Source organism: Schistocerca americana, chromosome 4, assembly GCF_021461395.2.
Source record: "Schistocerca americana isolate TAMUIC-IGC-003095 chromosome 4, iqSchAmer2.1, whole genome shotgun sequence".
Taxonomy (NCBI): Eukaryota; Metazoa; Arthropoda; class Insecta; order Orthoptera; family Acrididae; genus Schistocerca; species Schistocerca americana.
This window is the reverse complement of record NC_060122.1, coordinates 5,232,335-5,249,812: the sequence shown is the minus strand read 5'-3', so window position 1 is coordinate 5,249,812 and position 17,478 is coordinate 5,232,335.

Genomic DNA, 17,478 nt, shown 5'->3' with positions numbered 1-17,478 from the left:
TTGCAATTAACTATCTGTAATGCGTCGGATTCGAAAATCTAGACTCACAGGAGACGGACAATATGGTACCCGAGGCAGCAATACCCCTTGGAGACAAGTCGGCTGGAGGACGATGTATTGAATCTCGACGCAATATGGGTGTTCCGTTGACATTATGGGGCGCCGACATTGCAATTAACTATCAGTTTTGCGTCGGATTCGAAAATCTAGAGTCACAGGAGAACGACCATAAGGTGACCGAGGCAGCAATAGACTCTTGGAGAGAAGTCGGCTGAAGGACGATGTATTGAATCTCGACGAAATTTGAGTGTTCCATCGTCATCAGGAGGCCCTGAACGTTGCAATTAACTATCAGTTTCGCGTCGGATTCGAACATCTAGGCTCGGACCATATGGTGCCCGGGGCAGCTATAACCCCTTGGAGACAAGTCGGCTGGAGGACGATGCATTGAATCTCGACGCAATTTGAGTGTTCCATCGTCGTTAGGAGGCGCTGAGCGTTACAATTAACTATCAGTTATGCGTTGGATTCGAAACTCTTGACTCACAGGAGAACGACTATAAGGTGCCCGAGGCAGCAATATCCCCTTGTAGACAAGAGGGCTGTAGGACGATGTATTGACTCTCGACGCAATTTGAGTGTTCCATCGTCATTGGGAGGCGCTGAACGTTACAATTAAATATCATTATTGCGACGGATTCGAAAATCTAGACTCACAGGAGAACGACCATAAAGTGCCCGAGGCACTAATAGACCCTTGTAGACAAGTCGGCTGGGGGACGATGTATTGACTCTCGACACAATTTGAGTGTTCCATCGTCATTAGGAGGCGCTGAACATTACAATTATTTTTCATTTTTGCGTCGGATTCGAAAATCTAGACTCACAGGAGACGGACCATATATTGCCCGAGGCAGCAATACCCCTTGGAGACAAGTCGGCTGGAGGACGATGTATTGAACCTCGAAGCAATTTGAGTGCCCCATCGTCATTAGGAGGCCCTAAATGTTACAATAAACCATCAGTTTTTCGTCGGATTCGAAAATCTAGACTCACTGGAGACGGACCATAGGGTGCCCGAGGCTGCAATATCCCCTTGGAGACCAGTCCGCTGGAGGACGATGTATTGAATCGCGAGGCCATTTGAGTGCCACATCGTCATTAGGAGGCCCTGAACGTTACAATTAACTATGAGTTTTCCGTCGGATTCGAAAATGTAGAATCACCGGAGACGGACCATGTGGTGCCCGAGGCAACGATATCCCCTTGGAGACAAGTCGGCTGGAGGAAGATGTATTGACTCTCGACTCTATTTCAGTCTTCCATCGTCATTAGGAGGTCCTGAACTTTACAATTAAGTATCAGTTATGCGTCGGATTCGAAAATCTAGACTCACAGGAGAACGATCACAAGGTGCCCGAGGCAGCAATAGACATTTGGAGACAAGTCGGCTGAAGGCCGATGTATAGAATCTCGACACAATTTGAGTGTTCCATCGTCATTAGGATGCGCTGAACGTTACAATTATCTATCAGTTGTGCGTCGGATTCGAAAATCTAGACTCACAGGAGAACAACCATAAGGTGCCCGGGGCAGCAATAGACCCTTGGAGACAAGTCGGCTGGAGGCCGATGTATGGAATCTCGACGCAATTTCAGTGTTCCATCGACATTAGGAGGCCCTGAACGTTACAATTAACTATCATTTTTGCGTCGGATTCGAATATCTAGACTCACAGGAGACGGACCATATGGTGCCCGAGGCAGCAATACCCCTTGGAGACAAGTCGGCTGGAGGACGATGTATTGAATCTCGACGCAATTTGAGTGTTCCATCGTCATAAGGGGGCGCTGAACGTTGTAATTAGCTATCAGTTTTGCTTCGGATTCGAAAATTTAGACTCACCGGAGAACGACCATAACTCGTCCGAGGCAGCAAAAGTCTCTTGGAGACAAGTCGCCTGAAGGACGATGAATTGAATCTCGACGCAATTTGAGTGTTCCATCGTCATCAGGTGGCCCTGAACGTTGCAATTAACTATCAGTTTCGCGTCGGATTCGAAAATCTAGACTCACAGGAGACGGACCACATGGTGCCTAGGGCAGCAATATCCCCTTGGAGACAAGTCGGCTGGAGGATGATGTATTGAATCTCGACGCAATTTGAGTGTTCCATCGTCATTAAGAGGCGCTGAGCGTTGCAATTAACCATCAGTTATGCGTCGGATTCGAAAATCTAGACTCACAGGAGAACGACCATAAGGTACCCGAGGCAGCAATATCCCCTTGTAGACAAGTCGGCTGGAGGACGATGTATTATTGACTCTCGACGCAATTTGAGTGTTCCATCATCACTAGGTGGCCCTGAACGTTACAATTAACTATCATTATTGCGTCGGATTCGAAAATCTAGACTCACAGGAGACGGACAATATGGTGCCCGCGGCAGCAATACCCCTTGGAGAGAAGTCGGCTGGAAGACGATGTATTTAATCTCGACGCAATTTGAGTGTTCCATTGTCATTAGGGGGCGCTGAACGTTGCAATTAACTATCAGTTTTGCTTCGGATTTCAAAATCTAGACTCACAGGAGAACGACCATAAGGTGTCCGTGGAAGCAATAGACTCTTGGAGAGAAGTCGGCTGAAGGACGATGTATTGAATCTCGACGAAATTTGAGTGTTCCATCGTCGTCAGGAGGCCCCGATGGTTGCAATTAACTATCAGTTTCGCGTTGGATTCGAAACTCTAGACTCACAGGAGAACGACCATAAGGTGGCGGAGGCAGCAATAGACCCTTGGAGACAAGTCGGCTGGAGGCCGATGTATTGAATTTCGACGCAATTTGAGTGTTCCATCGTAATTAGGAGGCGCTAAACGTTGCAATTAACTATCAGTTATGCGTCGGATTCGAAAATCTAGACTCACAGGAGACGGACAATATGGTGCCCGAGACAGCAATACCCCTTGGAGACAAGTCGGCTGGAGGACGATGTATTGAATCTCGACGCAATTTGAGTGGTCCATTGTCATTAGGGGGCGCTGACATTGCAATTAACTATCAGTTTTGCGTCGGATTCGAAAATCTAGACTCACAGGAGAACGACCAAATGGTGCCCGAGGCAGCAATAGAACCTTGGAGACAAGTCGTCTGGGGGACGATGTATTGACTCTCGACGCAATTTGAGTGTTCCATCGTCATTAGGAGGCGCTGAACATTTCAATTATTTTTCATTTTTGCGTCGGATTCGAAAATCTAGACTCACAGGAGACGGACCATATATTGCCCGAGGCAGCAATACCCCTTGGAGACAAGTCGGCTGGAGGATGATGTATTGAACCTCGAAGCAATTTGAGTGCCCCATCGTCATTAGGAGGCCCTGAATGTTACAATTAACCATCAGTTTTTCGTCGGATTGGAAAATCTAGACTCACAGGAGACGGACCATAGGCTGCCCGAGGCTGCAATATCCCCTTGGAGACCAGTCCGCTGGAGGACGATGTATTGAATCGCGACGCCATTTGAGTGCCACATTGTCATTAGGATGCCCTGAACGTTACAATTAATTATGAGTTTTGCGTCGGATTCGAAAATGTAGAATCACCGGAGACGGACCACGTGGTGCCCGAGGCAGCGATATCCCCTTGGAGACAAGTCGGCTGTCGGAAGATGTATTGAATCTCGACTCTATTTGAGTGTTCCATCGTCATTAGGAGGTCCTGAACTTTACAATTATGTATCTGTTATGCGTCGGATTCGGAGATCCAGACTCACACTAGAACGACCATAAGGTGCCCGAGGCAGAAATAACCCCTTGTAGACAAGTCGGCAGGAGGACGATGTATTGTTGACTCTCGACGCAATTTTAGTGTTCCATCATCAATAGGAGGCCCAGAACGTTACAATTAACTATCATTTTTGCGTCGGATTCGAATATCTAGACACACAGGTGACGGACCATATGGTGCCCGAGTTAGCAATACCCCTTGGAGACAAGTCGGCTGGTGGACGATGTATTGAATCTCGACGCAATTTGAGTGTTCCATCGTCATTAGGGGGCGCTGAACGTTGTAATTAGCTATCAGTTTTGCTTCGGATTGTAAAATATAGACTCACAATAGAACGACCATAAGGTGTCCGAGGCAGCAATAGACTCTTGGAGACAAGTCGCCTGAAGGACGATGAATTGAATCTCGACGCAATTTGAGTGTTCCATCGTCATTAGGAGGCGCTGAACGTTGCAATTAACTATCAGTAATGCGTCGGATTCAAAAATCTAGACTCACAGGAGAACGACCATATGGAGCCCGAGGCAGCAGTAAACCCTTGGAGACAAGTCGGCTGGAGGCCGATGTATTGAATCTCGACGCAATTTGAGTGTTCCATCATCATTAGGAGGTCCTGAACGTTACAATTAAATATCAGTTTTTCGTCGGATTCGAAAATCTAGACTCACAGGAGAACGACCATATGGTGCCCGAGGCAGCAATATCCCCTTGTAGACAAGTCGGCTGGAGGACGATGTATTGTTCACTCTCGTCGCTATTTGAGTGTTCCATCATCAATAGGACGCCCTGAACGTTACAATTAACTATCATTTTGGCGTCGGATTCGAAAATCTAGACTCACAGGAGTCGGACAATATGGTGAGCGGGGCAGCAATATCCCTTTGGAGACAAGTCGGCTGGAGGACGATGTATTGAACCTCAACGCAATGTAAGTGATCCATCGTCATTAGAAGGCAGTGAACGTTACAATTAACTATCAGTTTCGCGTCGGAATCGAAAATCTAGACTGACAAGGGAACGACCATAAGGTGCCCGATGCAGCAGTAGACATTTGGAGACAAGTCGGCTGGAGGCCGATGTACTGAATCTCGACGCAATTTGAGTGTTTCATCGTCATTAGGAGGCCCGGAAAGTTACAATTAACTATCAGTTTCGCGTCGGATTCGAAAATCTAGACTCGCAGGAGACGGACAATATGGCGCCCGAGGCAGCAATATCCCCTTGGAGACAAGTCTGTTGGAGGCCGATGTATTGAATCTCGACGCAATTTGAGTGATCCATCGTCATTAGGAGGCCATGAACGTTGCAATTAACTATCATTTTTGCATCGGATTCGAAAATCTAGACTCACAAGAGACGGACCATATGGTGCCCGAGACAAGTCGGCTGCAGGACGATGTATTGATCCTGGACGCAATTTGAGTGTTCCATCGTCATTAAGAGGCCCTGAAAGTTGCAATTAACTATCAGTTTTTCGTCGGATTCGAAAATCGAGACTCACAGGAGAACGACCATAAGGTGCCCGAGACAGCAATAGAACCTTGGAGACAAGTCGGCTCAAGGACGATATATTAAATCTCGTCGCAGTTTGAGTGTTCCATCGTCATTGGGAGGCCCTGAACGTTGCAATTAACTATCAGTTATGCGTCGGATTCGAAAATTTAGACTCACAGGAGAACCACCATAAGGTGCCCAAAGCAGCAATAGACCCTTGGAGACAAGTCGGCTGGAGGCCGATGTGTTGAATCTCGACGCAATTTGAGTGTTCCATCGTCATTAGGAGGTACCGCACGTTACAATTAAATATCAGTTTTTCGTCGGATTCGAAAATATAGACTCACTGGAGAACGTCCATAAGGTTCCCGAGGGAGCAATAGACCCTTGGAGACAAGACGGCTGGAGACCGATGTATTGAATTTCGACGCAATGTGAGTATTCCATCGTCATTAGGAGGCGCTGAACGTTGCAATTAACCATCAGTTATGCGTCGGATTCGAAAATCTAGAATCACAGGAGAACGACCATAAGGTGCCCGAGGCAGCAATATCCCCTTGTAGACAAGTCGGCTGGATGACGATGTATTATTGACTCTCGACGCAATTTGAGTGTTCCATCATCATTAGGTGGCCCTGAACGTTACAATTAACTATCATTTTTGCGTCGGATTCGAAAATCTAGACTCACAGGAGACGGACAATATGGTGTCCGAGGCAGCAATACATCTTGGAGACAAGTCGGCTGGAGGACGATGTATTGAAACTCGACGCAATTTGAGTGTTCCATTGTCATTAGGGGGCGCTGAACGTTGCAATTAACTATCAGTTTCGCTTCGGACTCGAAAATCTAGACTCACAGGAGAACGACCATAAGGTGTCCGAGGCAGCAATAGACTCTTGGAGAGAAGTCGGCTGAAGGACGATGTATTGAATCTCGACGAAATTTGAGTGTTCCATCGTCGTTAGGAGGCCCTGATCGTTGCAATTAACTATCAGTTTCGCGTTGGATTCGAAACTCTAGACTCACAGGAGAACGACGATAAGGTGGCGGAGGCAGCAATAGACCCTAGGAGACAAGTCGGCTGGAGGCCGATGTATTGAATTTCGACGCAATTTGAGTGTTCCATCGTCATTAGGTGACGCTGAACGTTGCAATTAACTATCTGTAATGCGTCGGATTCGAAAATCTAGACTCACAGGAGACGGACAATATGGTACCCGAGGCAGCAATACCCCTTGGAGACAAGTCGGCTGAAGGACGATGTATTGAATCTCGACGAAATTTGAATGTTCCATCGTCATCAGGAGGCCCTGAACGTTGCAATTAACTATCAGTTTCGCGTCGGATTCGAACATCTAGACTCGGACCATATGGTGCCCGGGGCAGCAATAACCCCTTGGAGACAAGTCGGCTGGAGGACGATGCATTGAATCTCGACGCAATTTGAGTGTTCCATCGTCGTTAGGAGGCGCTGAGCGTTACAATTAACTATCAGTTATGCGTTGGATTCGAAACTCTTGACTCACAGGAGAACGACTATAAGGTGCCCGAGGCAGCAATATCCCCTTGTAGACAAGTCGGCTGGGGGACGATGTATTGACTCTCGACACAATTTGAGTGTTCCATCGTCATTAGGAGGCGCTGAACATTACAATTATTTTTCATTTTTGCGACGGATTCGAAAATCTAGACTCACAGGAGACGGACCATATATTGCCCGAGGCAGCAATACCCCTTGGAGACAAGTCGGCTGGAGGACGATGTATTGAACCTCGAAGCAATTTGAGTGCCCCATCGTCATTAGGAGGCCCTGAATGTTACAATAAACCATCAGTTTTTCGTCGGATTCGAAAATCTAGACTCACTGGAGACGGACCATAGGGTGCCCGAGGCTGCAATATCCCCTTGGAGACCAGTCCGCTGGAGGACGATGTATTGAATCGCGAGGCCATTTGAGTGCCACAACATCATTAGGAGGCCCTGAACGTTACAATTAACTATGAGTTTTCCGTCGGATTCGAAAATGTAGAATCACCGGAGACGGACCATGTGGTGCCCGAGGCAACGATATCCCCTTGGAGACAAGTCGGCTGGAGGAAGATGTATTGACTCTCGACTCTATTTCAGTCTTCCATCGTCATTAGGAGGTCCTGAACTTTACAATTAAGTATCAGTTATGCGTCGGATTCGAAAATCTAGACTCACAGGAGAACGATCACAAGGTGCCCGAGGCAGCAATAGACATTTGGAGACAAGTCGGCTGAAGGCCGATGTATAGAATCTCGACACAATTTGAGTGTTCCATCGTCATTAGGATGCGCTGAACGTTACAATTATCTATCAGTTGTGCGTCGGATTCGAAAATCTAGACTCACAGGAGAACAACCATAAGGTGCCCGGGGCAGCAATAGACCCTTGGAGACAAGTCGGCTGGAGGCCGATGTATTGAATCTCGACGCAATTTGAGTGTTCCATCGACATTAGGAGGCCCTGAACGTTACAATTAACTATCATTTTTGCGTCGGATTCGAATATCTAGACTCACAGGAGACGGACCATTTGGTGCCCGAGGCAGCAATACCCCTTGGAGACAAGTCGGCTGGAGGACGATGTATTGAATCTCGACGCAATTTGAGTGTTCCATCGTCATAAGGGGGCGCTGAACGTTGTAATTAGCTATCAGTTTTGCTTCGGATTCGAAAATTTAGACTCACAGGAGAACGACCATAAGGTGTCCGAGGCAGCAATAGTCTCTTGGAGACAAGTCGCCTGAAGGACGATGAATTGAATCTCGACGCAATTTGAGTGTTCCATCGTCATCAGGTGGCCCTGAACGTTGCAATTAACTATCAGTTTCGCGTCGGATTCGAAAATCTAGACTCACAGGAGACGGACCATATGGTGCCTAGGGCAGCAATATCCCCTTGGAGACAAGTCGGCTGGAGGATGATGTATTGAATCTCGACGCAATTTGAGTGTTCCATCGTCATTAAGAGGCGCTGAGCGTTACAATTAACTATCAGTTATGCGTCGGATTCGCAAATCTAGACTCACAGGAGTAGGACCATATGGTGCCCGAGGCAGCAATAGCCCTTTTAGACAAGTCGGCTGGAGGACGATGTATTGAATCTCGACGCAATTTAAGTGTTCCATCGTCATCACGTGGCCCTGAACGTTGCAATTAACTATCAGTTTTGCGTCGGATTCGAAAACATAGAGTCACCGGAGACGGACAAAGTGGTGGTTGAGGCAGCGATATCACCTTGGAGACGAGACGGCTGGAGGACGATGTATTGAGTTTCGACGCAGTTTGAGTGTTCCATCATCATTAGGAGGCCCTGAACGTTACAATTAACTATGAGTTTTGCGTCGGATTCGAAACTGTAGAATCACCGGAGACGGACCATGTGGTGACCGAGGCAGCGGTATCCCCTTGGAGACAAGTCGGCTGGAGGAAGATGTATTGACTCTCGACTCTATTTCAGTCTTCCATCGTCATTAGGAGGTCCTGAACTTTACAATTAAGTATCAGTTATGCGTCGGATTCGAAAATCTAGACTCACAGGAGAACAACCATAAGGTAACCGGGGCAGCAATAGACCCTTGGAGACAAGACGGCTGGAGGCCGATGTATTGAATCTCGACGCAATTTGAGTGTTCCATCGTCATTAGGAGGCCATGAACGTTACAATTAACTATCATTTTTGCGTCGGATTCGAATATCTAGACACACAGGAGACGGACCATATGGTGCCCGAGGCAGCAATACCCCTTGGAGACAAGTCGGCTGGAGGACGATGTATTGAATCTCGACGCAATTTGATTGTTCCATCGTCATAAGGGGGCGCTGAACGTTGTAATTAGCTATCAGTTTTGCTTCGGATTCGAAAATATAGACTCACAGGAGAACGACCATAAGGTGTCCGAGGCAGCAATAGTCTCTTGGAGACAAGTCCCCTGAAGGACGATGAATTGAATCTCGACGCAATTTGAGTGTTCCATCGTCATCAGGTGGCTCTGAACGTTGCAATTAACTATCAGTTTCGCGTCGGATTCGAAAATCTAGACTCACAGGAGACGGACCATATGGTGCCTATGCCAGCAATATCCCCTTGGAGAGAAGTCGGCTGGAGGATGATGTATTGAATCTCGACGCAATTTGAGTGGTCCATCGTCATTAAGAGGCGCTGAGCGTTACAATTAACTATCAGTTATGCGTCGCATTCGCAAATCTAGACTCACAGGAGTAGGACCATATGGTGCCCGAGGCAGCAATACCCCTTTTAGACAAGTCGGCTGGAGGACGATGTATTGAATCTCGACGCAATTTAAGTGTTCCATCGTCATCACGTGGCCCTGAACGTTACAATTAACTATGAGTTTTGCGTCGGATTCGAAACTGTAGAATCACCGGAGACGGACCATGTGGTGCCCGAGGCAGCGGTATCCCCTTGGAGACAAGTCGGCTGGAGGACGATGTATTGAATCACGACGCAATCTGAGTGTTCCATCGTCATTAGGAGGTCCTGAACTTTACAATTAACTATCAGTTGAGCGTCGGATTCGAAACGCTAGACTCACAGGAGACGGACCACAAGATGCAGAAATAGACATTTGGAGACAAGTCGGCTGGAGGCCGATGTATTAAATCTCGACGCAATTTGTGTGTTCCACCGACATTAGGACGCGCTGGACGTTACAATTAACTATCGGTTATGCGTCAGATTCGAAAATCTAGACTCTCATTAGAACGACCATAAGGTGCCCGATGCAGCAATAGACCCTTGGAAACCATTCGACTGCAGGCCGATGTGTTGAATCTCGACGCAATTTGAGTGTTCCATCGTCATTAGGAGGCCCTGAACGTTACAATTAACTATCAGTTGTGCGTCGGATTCGAAAATCTAGACTCACAGGAGACGGACCATAAGGTGCAGGACAGCAATTGACCCTTGGAGACAAGTCGCCTGGAGGACGATGTATTGAATCTCGACGCAATGTGAGAGTTTCATCGACATTATGAGGCCCTGAACGTTACAATTAACTATCAGTTTTCCGTCGGATTCGAAAATCTAGACTCACAGGAGAACGACCATGAGGTGCCCGAGGCAGCAATATCCCCATAGAGACAAGTCAGCTGTCCTGTGAGTCTAGATTTTCGAATCCGACGCCTAACTGATAGTTGATTGTAAAGTTCAGGGCCTCCTAATGACGATGGAACACTCAAATTTGAGTGTTCCATCGTCATTAGGAGGCGCTGAACGTTGCAATTAACTATCAGTTAGGCGTCGGATTCGAAAATCTAGACTCACAGGAGAACGACCACAAGGTGCCCGAGGTACCAATAGACATTTGGAGACAAGTCGGCTGGAGGCCGATGTATTGAATCTCGACGCAATTTGAGTGTTCCATCGTCATTAGGAGGCGCTGAACGATGCAATTAACTATCAGTTATGCGTCGGATTCGAAAATCTAGACTCACATGAGAACGACCATAAGGTGCCCGAGGCACCAATAGACCCTTGTAGACAAGTTGCGTGGAGGCCGATGTATTGAATCTCGACGCAATTTGTGTGTTCCATCGTAATTAGGAGGCCCGGAACTTTACAATTAACTATCAGTTAGGCGTCGGTTTCGAAAATCTAAACTCACAGGAGACGGACCATATGGTGCCCGAGGCAGCAATACCCCTTGGAGACAATTCGGCTGGAGGACGATGTATTGAACCTCGAAGCAATTTGAGTGCCCCATCGTCATTAGGAGGCCCTGAATGTTACAATAAACCATCAGTTTTTCGTCGGATTCGAAAATCTAGACTCACTGGAGACGGACCATAGGGTGCCCGAGGCTGCAATATCCCCTTGGAGACCAGTCCGCTGGAGGACGATGTATTGAATCTCGACGCAATTTGTGTGTTCCATCGTCATTAGGCAGCCCCGAACGTGACAATGAACCATCAGGTTTTCGTCGGATTCGTAATTCTAGACTCACAGGAGACTTACCTTATGGTGCCCGAGGCAGCAATACCCCTTGGAGACAAGTCGGCTGGAGGCCGATGTACTGAATCTCGACGCAATTTGTGTCTTCCATCGTCAATAGGAGGCCCTGAACGTTACAATTAACTATCAGTTTTGCGTCGGATTCGTAAATCTAGACTCACAGGAGACTTACCTTAAGGTGCCCGAGGCAGCAATAATCCCTTTGGAGACAAGTCGGCTGGAGGACGATGTATTGAATCTCGACGCCAATTGAGTGTTCCATCGTCATAAGGAGGCCCTGAACGTTACAATAAACTATCAGTTAGGCGTCAGATTCGATAATCTAGACTCACATTAGAACAACCATAAGGTGCCCGATGCAATAATAGACCCTAGTAAACAATTCGCCTGGAGGCCGATGTGTTGAATCCCGACGCAATTTGAGTGATCCATCTCCATTAGGAGTCGCTGAACGTTGCAATTAACTAACAGTTATGCGTCGGATTCGAAAATCTAGAGTCACAGGAGAACGACCTTAAGGTGCCCGAGGCACCAATAGACCCTTGTAGACAAGTCGGCTGGGGGACGATGTATTGACTCTCAACGCAATTTGAGTGTTCCATCGTCATTAGGAGGCACTGAACATTGCAATTAACTCTTTTTTTTGCGTCGGATTCGAAAATCTAGACTCACAGGAGAAGGACCATATGGTGCCCGAGGCAGCAATACCCCTTGGAGACAAGTCGGCTGGAGGACGATGTATTGAACCTCGAAGCAATTTGAGTGCCCCATCGTCATTAGGTGGCCCTGAATGTTACAATTAACTATCAGTTTCTCGTCGGATTTGAAAATTTAGACTCACTGGAATCGGATCATAAGGTCCCCGAGGCTGCAATATCCCCTTGGAGACCAGTCCGCTGGAGGACGATGTATTGAATCGCGACGCCATTTGAGTGCCCAATCGTTATTAGGAGGCCCTGAACGTTACAATTAACTATGAGTTTTGCGTCGGATTCGCAAATGTAGAATCACCGGAGACGGACCATGTGGTACCCGAGGCAGCGATATCCCCTTGGAGTCAAGTCGGCTGCAGGACGATGTATTGAATCTCGACGCAATTAGAGTGTTCCATCGTCATTAGGAGGTCCGGAACTTTACAATTAAGTATCAGTTATGCGTCGGATTCGAAAATCTAGACTCACAGGATAACAACCACAAGGTTCCCGTGGCAGCAATAGACATTTGGAGACAAGTCGGCTGGAGGCCGATGTATTGAATCCCGACGCAATTTGAGTGTTCCATCGTCATTAGGAGGCCCTTAACGTTACAATTAACTATCAGTTTCGCGTCGGATTCGAAAATCTAGACTCACAGGAGACGGATCATTTGGTGCACGAGGCAGCAATATCCCCTTGGAGACAAGTCGGCTGGTGGACGATGTATTGAATCTCGACGCAATTTGAGTGTTCCATCGTCATTAGGAGGCGCTGAGCGTTACAATTAACTATCAGTTATGCGTTGGATTCGAAAATCTAGACACACAGGAGAACGATCATAAAGTGCCCGAGGTGGCAATAGACCCTTGGAGACAAGTCGGCTGGAGAACGATGTATTGAATCTCGATGCAATTTGAGTGTTCCATCGTCATTATGAGGCCCTGAACTTTACAATTAACTATCAGTTATTCGTCGAATTCGAAAATCTAGACTCACAGGAGAACGACCATAAGGTGCCCGAGGCAGCAACTGACCCTCTGAGACAAGTCGGCTGGAGGCCGATGTATTGAATCTCGACACAATTTGAGTGTTCCATCGTCAATAGGAGGCGCTCAACATTGCAGTTAACTATCAGTTTTTCGTCGTATTCGAAAATGTAGAATCATCGGAGACGGACCATGTGGTGCCCGAGGCAGCGATATCCCCTTGGAGACAAGTCGGCTGGAGGACGATGTATTGAATCTCGACGCAATTTGAGTGTTCCATCGCCATTAGGAGACCCTGAACGTTACAATTAACCATCAGTTTTGCGTTGGATTCGAAAGTCTAGACTCACAGGAGAAGGACCATATGGTGCCCAAGGCAGCAATATCCCCTTGCAGCCATATCTGCTGCAGGTCGGCTGGTGGACGATGTATTGAATCTCGACGCAATTTGAGTGTTCCATCGTCATTAGGAGGCGCTGAGCGTTACAATTAACTATCAGTTATGCGTTGGATTCGAAAATCTAGACACACAGGAGAACGATCATAAAGTGCCCGAGGTGGCAATAGACCCTTGGAGACAAGTCGGCTGGAGAACGATGTATTGAATCTCGATGCAATTTGAGTGTTCCATCGTCATTATGAGGCCTTGAACTTTACAATTAACTATCAGTTATTCGTCGAATTCGAAAATCTAGACTCACAGGAGAACGACCATAAGGTGCCCGAGGCAGCAATTGACCCTCTGAGACAAGTCGGCTGGAGGCCGATGTATTGAATCTCGACACAATTTGAGTGTTCCATCGTCAATAGGAGGCGCTCAACATTGCAGTTAACTATCAGTTTTTCGTCGTATTCGAAAATGTAGAATCATCGGAGACGGACCATGTGGTGCCCGAGGCAGCGATATCCCCTTGGAGACAAGTCGGCTGGAGGACGATGTATTGAATCTCGACGCAATTTGAGTGTTCCATCGCCATTAGGAGACCCTGAACGTTACAATTAACCATCAGTTTTGCGTTGGATTCGAAAGTCTAGACTCACAGGAGAAGGACCATATGGTGCCCAAGGCAGCAATATCCCCTTGCAGCCATATCTGCTGCAGGACGATGTATTGAATCTCGACGCAATGTGAGTGTTCCATCGTCATTAGGAGGCGCTGAGCGTTACAATTAACTATCAGTTTGGCGTCGGATTCGAAAATCTAGACTCACAGGAGACGGAACATAAGGTGCAGGAGGCAGCAATCGACCCTTGGAGACAAGTCGGCTGGATTACGATGTATGGAATCGCGACGCAATCCTCGTTAGCATGGTCGGAACGTTAAAATTAAACATCAGTTTTGCGTCGGATTCGAGAATCTAGACTTACACGACACAGACCATAAGGTGCCCGAGGCAGCAATAGACCCTTGGAGACAAGTCGGCTGGAGGACGATGTATCAAATCGCGACGCAATTTGTGTGTTCCATCATAGTTAGAAGGGTCGGAACGATACAATAAACAGTTCATTTTGCGTCGGATTCGAAAATGTAGAATCACCAGAGACGGACCATGTGGTGCCCGAGGCTGCGATATCCCCTTGGAGACAATTCGGCTGGAGGACGATGTATTGAATCTTGACGCAATGTGATTGTTCCATCGTCATTAGGAGGCCCTGAACGTTACAATTAACTATCCGATTTGCGTCGGATTCGAAAATGAAGACTCACAGGAGAACGACCATAAAGTTCCCGAGGCAGCAATAGACCCTTGGAGACAAGTCGGCTCGAGGCCGATGTATTGAATCTCGACGCAATTTGAGTGTTCCGTCATCATTAGGAGGCCCTGAGCGTTCCAATTAACTATCAGTTTTGCGTCGGATTCGAAAATCTAGATTCACAGGAGACCAGAAGGTGCCCGAGGTAGCAATAGACATTTGGAGACAAGTCGGCTGGAGGAAGATGTATTGAATCTCGACGCAATTTGAGTGTTCCATCGTCATTAGGAGGCCCTGAACGTTACAATTAACGATCAGCTTCGCGTCGGATTCGAAAATCTAGACTCACAGGAGAACGACCATAAGGTGCAGGGGGCAGCTATCGACCCTTGGGGACAAGTCGGCTGGAGGACGATGTATTGAACCGCGACGCAATTTGAGTGTTCCATCGTCATTAGGAGGCCCTCAACGTTACAATTAACCATCATTTTTGCGTCGGATTCGATAATCTAGACTGACAGGAGAAGGATCATAAGGTGCTCGAAGCAGCAATAGACCCTTGGAGACCAGTTGGCTGGAGGTCGATGTATTGAATCGCGATGCAATTTGAGTGTTCCATCGTTATTTGAATGGCCCTGAACGTTACAATTAACTATCTGTTTAGCGTCGGATTCGAAAACCTAGACACACAGGAGACGGGCCATAAGGTGCCCGAGGCAGCAATATACCCTTGGAGACAAGTCGGCTGGAGGACGATGTATTAAATCGCGACCCAATTTGTGTGTTCCATCGTAGTTAGAAGGGTCGGAACGTTACAATAAACAGTCCGTTTGGCGTCGGATTCGAAAATGTTGAATCACCGGAGACAGACCATGTGGTGCCCGAGGCAGCGAAATCCCATTGGAGACAAGTCTGCTGGAGGACGATGTATTGAATCTCGACGCAATTTGAGTGTTCCATCGTCATTCGGAGATCCTGAACGTTACAATTAACTATCAGTTTCGCGTCGGATTCGAAAATCCAGACTCGCAGGAGACGGATCATATGATGCCCGAGGCAGCAATATCCCCTTGGAGACAAGTCGGCTGGTGGACGATGTATTGAATCTCGACGCAATTTGAGTGTTCCATCTTCATTAGGAGGCCCTGAACGTTGCAATTAACTATGAGTTTTGCGTCGGATTCGAAAATGTAGAATCACCGGAGACGGACAATGTGGTGCCCGAGGCAGCGATATCCCCTTGGAGACAAGTCAGCTGGAGGACGATGTATTGAATCTCGACGCAATTTAAGTGTTCCATCGTCATTAGGAGGCCCTGAACGTTACAAATAACCATCAGTTTTGCGTTGGATTCGAAAATCTAGACTCACAGGAGAAGGACCATATGGTGCCCAAGGCAGCAATATCCCATTGGAGCCATATCTGCTGCAGGACGATGTATTGAATCTCGACGCAATGTGAGTGTTTTATATTAGGAGGCCCTGAACGCTTCAATTAACTATCAGTTTGGCGTCGGATTCGAAAATCTAGACTCACAGGAGACGGACCATAAGGTGCAGGAATCAGCAATCGACCCTTGGAGACAAGTCGGCTGGAGGACGATGTATGGAATCGCGACGCAATCCTCGTTAGCATGGTCGGAACGTTAGAATTAATCATCAGTTTTGCGTCGGATTCGAAAATCTAGACTTACAGGAGTACGACACTAAGGTGCCCAGGCAGCAATAGACTCTTGGAGACATGTCGGCTAGAGGACGATGTATTGAATCGCGAGGCAATATGAGTGTTCCATCGTCATTAGGAGGCCCTGAACGTTACAATTAACCATCAGTTTTGCGTCGGATTCGATAATCTAGACTGACAGGAGAACGATCATAAGGTGCTCGAAGCAGCAATAGACCCTTGGAGGCAAGTTGGCTGGACGTCGATGTATTGAATCGCGATGCAATTTGAGTGTTCCATCGTTATTAAAAGGCCCTGTACGTTACAATTAACTATCAGTTTAGCGTCGGATTCGAAAATCTAGACTCACAGGAGACATACCATAAGGTGCCCGAGGCAGCAATAGACCCTTGGAGACAAGTCGGCTGGAGGACGATGTATTAAATCGCGACGCAATTTGTGTGTTCCATCATAGTTAGAAGGGTCGGAACGTTACAATAAACAGTCAGTTTTGTGTCGGATTCGAAAACGTAGAATCACCGGAGACGCACCATGTAGTGCCCGAGGCAGCGATATTCCCTTGGAGACAATTCGGCTGGAGGACGATGTATTGAATCTCAACGCAATTTGAGTGTTCCATCGTCATTAGGAGGCCCGGAACGTTACAATTAACTATCCGATTTGCGTCGGATTCGAAAATGTAGACTCACAGGAGAACGACCATAAAGTTCCCGAGGCAGCAATAGACCCTTAGAGACAAGTCGGCTCGAGGCCGATGTATTGAAACTCGACGTAATTTGTGTGTTCCATCAAACATTAGGAGGCCCTGAGCGTTCCAATTAACTATCAGTTTTGCGTCGGATTCGAAAATCTAGACTCGCAGGAGACGGACCATAAGGTGCCCTTGGCAGCAATAGACCCTCTGAGACAAGTCGGCTGGAGGCCGATGTATTGAATCTCGACGCAATTTGAGTGCACCATCGTCATTAGGAGGCCCTGTACGTTACAATTAACAATCAGTTTCGCGTCGGATTCGAAATTCTAGACTCACAGGAGAACGACCATAAGGTGCAGGGAGCAGCAATCAACCCTTGGAGACAAGGCGGCTGGAGGACGATGTATTGAATCGCGACGCAATTTGAGTGTTCCATCGTCA